The 6,657-nt window shown below is 46.3% G+C and overlaps 1 pseudogene; it reads right to left on the reverse strand.

The window, feature by feature from the left end:
• Positions 1 to 2,151: 2,151 nt before the first annotated feature.
• LOC146011681 (5S ribosomal RNA) lies at positions 2,152 to 2,270 on the reverse strand (annotated as a pseudogene).
• Between the last annotated feature and the right edge of the window lie 4,387 nt (positions 2,271 to 6,657).

Below are 6,657 nucleotides of genomic sequence, written 5' to 3' on the forward strand. Positions count from 1 at the left end.
CAGTGTTTTCCATGTGCAATTTAATTCTGGAGCTGCCGCGAATCACGGGGGGTGCAGCGAATTGCGAGAGGGGGGGTCGCGGGGGTGGGTGCCGCGAATCGCGGGAGGGTGGGGTTCACAGGGGTTCCGGTGGGGGGTTGCCGCGAATTGCGGGAGGTGGGGGGTCACGGGGGGGGGGGGGCCGCGAATCGCGGGAGGGGGGGGTTGCGGGGGGTGTGACGCGAATCGCCACAAGAAAAAATCAACACAGAAAGGTCAACACATGTAAATGTTGACATAAGTGTGCCACTTCATTGGTGTCCATGTCGACACATGACAATGAATATGAAAAAATTCAAAAAATTCAAAATAAATCTTCAAAAACTCATATCAACCTTTTTCATTGTCGACCATAGCCATGTCAGTGTTTTGCATGTGCCATTTAATCCTGGGGCTGCTGCGAATTGCGGGGGGGGGGAGGGGTGCCGCGAATCGCGGGAGGGAGGTCGCAGGGGGGGTGCCGCCAATCGTGCAAGGGGGGGTCGCGGGGGGGGTTTCTTTTTGCCGCGAATCGCGGGAGGGAGGTCGCGGGTGGGGGGGGGTTTTTTCTGCGAATCGGGGGGGGGGGTCACGGGGGAGGGTTTGCCGCGATTCGCGGGAGGGGGGGGTCGCGGGGTGGTGGTTATGCCGCGAATTGCGGGAGGGGTCGTGGGGGGGTTCTTTTTGCAGCGAATCGCGGGAGGGGGGGTCGCGGGGGTGTTTTTGCTGCGAATCGCGGTAGGGGGGGTCGCGGGGGAGCGGGTGTTTTTGCCGCGAATCGCGGGAGGGGGGGGGGGCGCGGGGGGGGAGGTTTTGCCGCAAATCGCGGGAGGGGGGCGCTCACCTGGTGGCTGTGGAGTAGCAGTGCTGGGCAACATGGGAAGGCAGTGGGTGTCTGGCACTGTCTGTGGGCTCACTGGGCTGGTTCTCTGTCACATACCTCCCAACATGACCCTCTCCAGGAGGGACACAATGCTGTGTTTCTAGACTTCCCCTTAATGTATGATTGCCATCACCTGTTTTAAACAGGTTAATTTCTCAGAAAGGTGTTCAGCACAGATGAAGGCAATCACACATTAAGAGGAAAGTCCAGGAACAGAGCGTTATAGACACAGACACCCACTTTGAGTGACAGATGTAGCCAAATATATAGGAGATATATATATATATATAGGCAGCGGGGACATTCTGGCCATCCCCGGCACTGGCTGAGAGGCGCTCCATCTGTATGTGTGTGTGTGTATATATATATATATATATATATATATATATATATATATATAGGCAGCGGGGACATTCTGGCCATCCCCGGCACTGGCTGAGAGGCGCTCCATCTGTATGTGTGTGTGTGTATATATATATATATATATAGGCAGCGGTGACATTCTGGCCATCCCCGGCACAGGCTGAGAGGCGCTCCATCTGTATGTATGTGTGTGTGTATATATATATATATATATATATATAGGCAGCGGGGACATTCTGGCCATCCCCGGCACAGGCTGAGAGGCGCTCCATCTGTATGTATGTGTGTGTGTATATATATATATATATATATATATATATATATATAGGCAGCGGGGACATTCTGGCCATCCCCGGCACTGGCTGAGAGGCGCTCCATCTGTATGTGTGTGTATATATATATATACTGAAAGGGGTAGTCTGTAAGAAAAGACTGAAGGAGAACCAATAGGTTTTTGGGGCACACTTTATGTAATAATATTATTAATTAGTAAATGTATAGATGATGTTAAATAAAACGTAACTTTTAATATAGTGCTTGAGTCTAAAATAAATTGCTTGAATATGCTTATATCTGCACCCCTTATGTATAACTTATGGAGTCTAAAAATGATAATGGAAGACTCCTGCCAAGAATTCGGTCTAAGTAGTTACAGTGATACAAGATGCAAAAAATGTTTTAAAATCTAGTTTGCCAGATAACAATTTTATATATAATACAGTAATGGCAAACAGATATGACACCGGACACAGCCCACCACCACTGGATTTTATACTGCAGTGTCGGCACCGTTGGATAGCCACTGCTAAATGCAGAGAGAGGAGAGGGAACAGACAGTGGTTGTGGCTACACCTCTACGGTACGGACGGACGTACTGTACCAGTAGTTAGATACAGCACCGGATATTCCCTGTAGGTCTCCCATACAGGTACTAATCCAGCCTATCACTGCTTAGCTGCTGTGTTCGGATGGGTTACAGGCGGTCCAGTGAGGTATGGCTGTATATCCCTGCCTGGTTATTTCCGATGTCAATAAGGTGGATGAGCCAAGGTGAGCTTCTGCTGTTCACACAGATCAGGGCAGAGCAACCCTGTTACCATTGGGCATTGCTGGGGTGGTCGCACGGACTGGATGAATGAGAGAGCCACGAGGTAAGTAGTGTTCGTAGTTGAAGGAGGTGCTAACAAGCATCATCCCCCATCTCTGCTGTCAGCCATCATGCTCGCATTGGATGGTTTGATGAGAGTCAGAGGGTCATGCGATAGTTCCTCTAAGATGAAAAGGACACAGAGGTGGAGGAGATGTGGGAATCTATGTTGAGAGAGTGGGAAAAATTGGAAAAAATCTTTTTCTAAAATGAATTAATAGAAAAAGTGAATAAATGTACCCACGGTCCCAGAAATTGGGGAAACGAAAGGGTTAATGTTCCTGGTGTCCGTGTATGATTACTCTGAACACCAGAAGCATACCGGGGAGTCCAAATGCTGTGTGAGACAGTAGGACTCTGAACATTAGTGGTACGGTCCTTTATAGCGTTATGTATGGCAAATATTAAACAGAGCACAGACTGGTGGCACTCATGTAAGTCACCGTATTAGCACAAATTAATATTAACTGATGTTAGAATGTCTTAACTAATACAGTTCTAAACGAAGGTCACTGGATATTCAGATAGTCAAATATGGTGAAAAAAGTTTGGTATTTTAACGCGCAGAGAATTTGCATACACACAGACCAATAAGTTGGTTGTTAACCTTTGATGACACATATGCTTCAAACCGGGAGTGCAGGTTTAAGCATCTAGATATTCTGAATATATAACAAGCGTACATATAAACTGTCCGTTCAGGTATGGTGAGTTAAAGGTAAAAGCACTTCTATGCAGGTATGGTTTAGGCAGAGAAATATGACACAATTGTATAGTGGTAATGCCTTGCAAACCTAGATAGTTGAACGCTTGTTATGGAGTTAACTGGGGGTTAACTAGGTCAAGTGGTGGTAATTAACTCAAACACCCTCTAGGTGTGCAGACAAAAACAGCCGATTGGTGATCTGCGGTTTAGTAAAAGAGTATATAAGCAGGTACTATTATCAGGGATGCCCAGAGCACATACAATCTATTATTAAAGCTGACAGAAAAAGCTCTCTGAGCACCGTTTGGTGTCAGAGAGATTAGGCACAGTGTGTAATATATTGGTCACGTAGGAGACCAGGGTATGGGGAATTACCCCGTTACTTAGGCGATGGTATCACAGGTGTCCGTTCCGAGGGATGAGAGGTAGGGGATGAGAAGCGGGAGTCCCCGCTGGTGATTATCCGTTGGTGCTGCAGCGCCGGGTCGTGAGGACGGATAAAGAGGGACTCCGTCCATATCTCTCCTCTCCGCCGGCACTGGTGGGAGCATGACCACGTGTATATATATATATATATATATATATATATATATATACACACACACACACAGATGGAGCGCCTCTCAGCCAGTGCCGGGGATGGCCAGAATGTCCCCGCTGCCTATATATATATATATATATATACACACACACACATACAGATGGAGCGCCTCTCAGCCTGTGCCGGGGATGGCCAGAATGTCCCCGCTGCCTATATATATATATATATATATATATATATATATATACACACACACACATACAGATGGAGCGCCTCTCAGCCAGTGCCGGGGATGGCCAGAATGTCCCCGCTGCCTATATATATATATATATATATATATATACACACACACATACATACAGATGGAGCGCCTCTCAGCCAGTGCCGGGGATGGCCAGAATGTCCCCGCTGCCTATATATATATATATATACACACACACACACACACATACAGATGGAGCGCCTCTCAGCCTGTGCCGGGGATGGCCAGAATGTCCCCGCTGCCTATATATATATATATATATACACACACACACACAGATGGAGCGCCTCTCAGCCAGTGCCGGGGATGGCCAGAATGTCCCCGCTGCCTATATATATATATATATATATACACACACACACATACAGATGGAGCGCCTCTCAGCCTGTGCCGGGGATGGCCAGAATGTCCCCGCTGCCTATATATATATATATACACACACACACATACAGATGGAGCGCCTCTCAGCCAGTGCCGGGGATGGCCAGAATGTCCCCCGCTGCCTATATATATATATATATATATATATATATATATATATATATATATATATACCTACACACACACACACACACACACACATACAGATGGAGCGCCTCTCAGCCTGTGCCGGGGATGGCCAGAATGTCCCCGCTGCCTATATATATATATATATACACACACACACATACAGATGGAGCGCCTCTCAGCCAGTGCCGGGGATGGCCAGAATGTCCCCCGCTGCCTATATATATATATATATATATATATATATATATATATATATATATACATACAAAGAGTCCATGAAAGCGCTAAAGAGTCCAGGAATAAGGAGGATCCGTCCGTGTATCAGGATCACCATGCAGTGCAGCTGTACTCCGTTTGGTGTTTCACAAAACACCACAGGGGGTAAACATGTAGAAAAAAACCAGAGAGCGCACGTATGAGCTAGTATAGGTATAGGTATGAACGAGGGCATTGACATAGTACCTTTTTTACACTAATGGCATTTGATATCACTCCTTGGATATGCTGGGCTTTGTAGTTGGGCGTACACCCCTTAGTCCATGTCTAGTCCTGTTGTGATGTCTGTGTCGTGCAATGCTGTGTCGATTTCACTCATTCTGCCTTTTATATGAATTTCTCTCTGTATTTTTACTGTATTTTTATTATATTGTGATTGTTATACTGATATAAATGTACTTTTATTGTATACTTTTTTGTAATATATTATGCATTCTTTCTGTCTGTTATTCGCCATTGTATCTATTCCGTTTACATATTTGCCGGTAATATACCTTTAAGCAATCAATGAAGATGTATAAGATCTGTGCACCATTTGGGTATATAAACTCCTCCATTTGAGATGCATGACACGCCTCCTGACGAAGTCACAAGCTGACGAAACGCGTTGGAGCGGTCCTGGGTCGACGCTGATCATTCTCTGACGTTGTGACGTCTGCCGGATCCTCCGATTTCCAGCTGCTGTAGTTTGGCCGCCGTGCCGCTGAGTCTCTGACCGTGGACTACTGCCTTGCTGGTTTTTATGATTGCATGCCTGCATATCTTAACTTTCATGTATGTGAGCCTTTTATTATAGTAAACTTGTTACTTTCATACTAGCTCATACGTGCGCTCTCTGGTTTTTTTCTATATATATATATATATATATATATATATATAGCAAAGAGGGAGAGTCACTGGCACTCGTCGGACTTCACAGCATCAATGACTGACAGACACCGTCTGTATATATATATATATATAGACAATCTTGTAGCGAGGGCGGCACTCTGAGTGCCGCCCTCGCTACAAGATTGTCTATATCGCTGTATATGCTGGAAGGGCACCAGAGCAAGCTGCAACTTTAACTTTGGGAGTGCCGGATCTACCTGTATGTATATATATATATATATATATATATTATATACACACACACACACACACATACAGATGGAGCGCCTCTCAGCCTGTGCCGGGGATGGCCAGAATGTCCCCCGCTGCCTATATATATATATATATATATATATACACACACACGCACACGTGGAAACCGTAGGTTGCTGGTATGCTTCCTGCGGACGAAGAGGCGGCACTCAGAGGACTTCAAGTAGAATTTTTATCAAAGTAGATGATGCATGTAAAAATCGACAACGTTTCAAGGCCTACACTGGCCTTTTCATCAGGTCAAATAACGCTATGCACGTCACACCGGGTGAATTTGCAGTTTATTCTCTTCAGCAGGTACAGCATAGCCAGGGACATTCATATACAGCTGGTATCACAGGCGTAGCAGACTCCTCTAAGGCCCCAATGGTCCCTAGTCTAACCCATACCCCGGCCTGGCCTCATTCCTCTCCTGGGGTTACAGTTACCCACTGACCTGCCAACCAATCCATGCATGACAAGGGGGTTAAATATCCACCTCTGGGAACCTTGTTTCCCAACATCGGTTCTAGATGCTACTTGGCTCCTGTTTGCTATTCAGACTCCTGGGGCTTTTTGCCGTTTCAGCCATGGCGGTGTGTCAGCCGCTAACCAGGATATTGTCCGTCACCAGGAATCCAGCCGCTACCAGTCATCTGCTTCTCTATTACTGCCGCCATCGGACGCGGTTTCAAGTTATCGTATGAGCAGCAGCAAAGCTGTAGTGGATTCCCACATATAAATATCGAAATAAGGAGCGGCTATGCTGGGCTAAATAACCACAGCACTAAATAACCACAGCGCTAAATAACCACAGCGCCAAATCACC

The sequence above is a fragment of the Crinia signifera genome, chromosome 6 (genome assembly GCF_055691185.1).
Source record: "Crinia signifera chromosome 6, ASM5569118v1, whole genome shotgun sequence".
In the NCBI taxonomy this organism is placed as follows: Eukaryota; Metazoa; Chordata; class Amphibia; order Anura; family Myobatrachidae; genus Crinia; species Crinia signifera.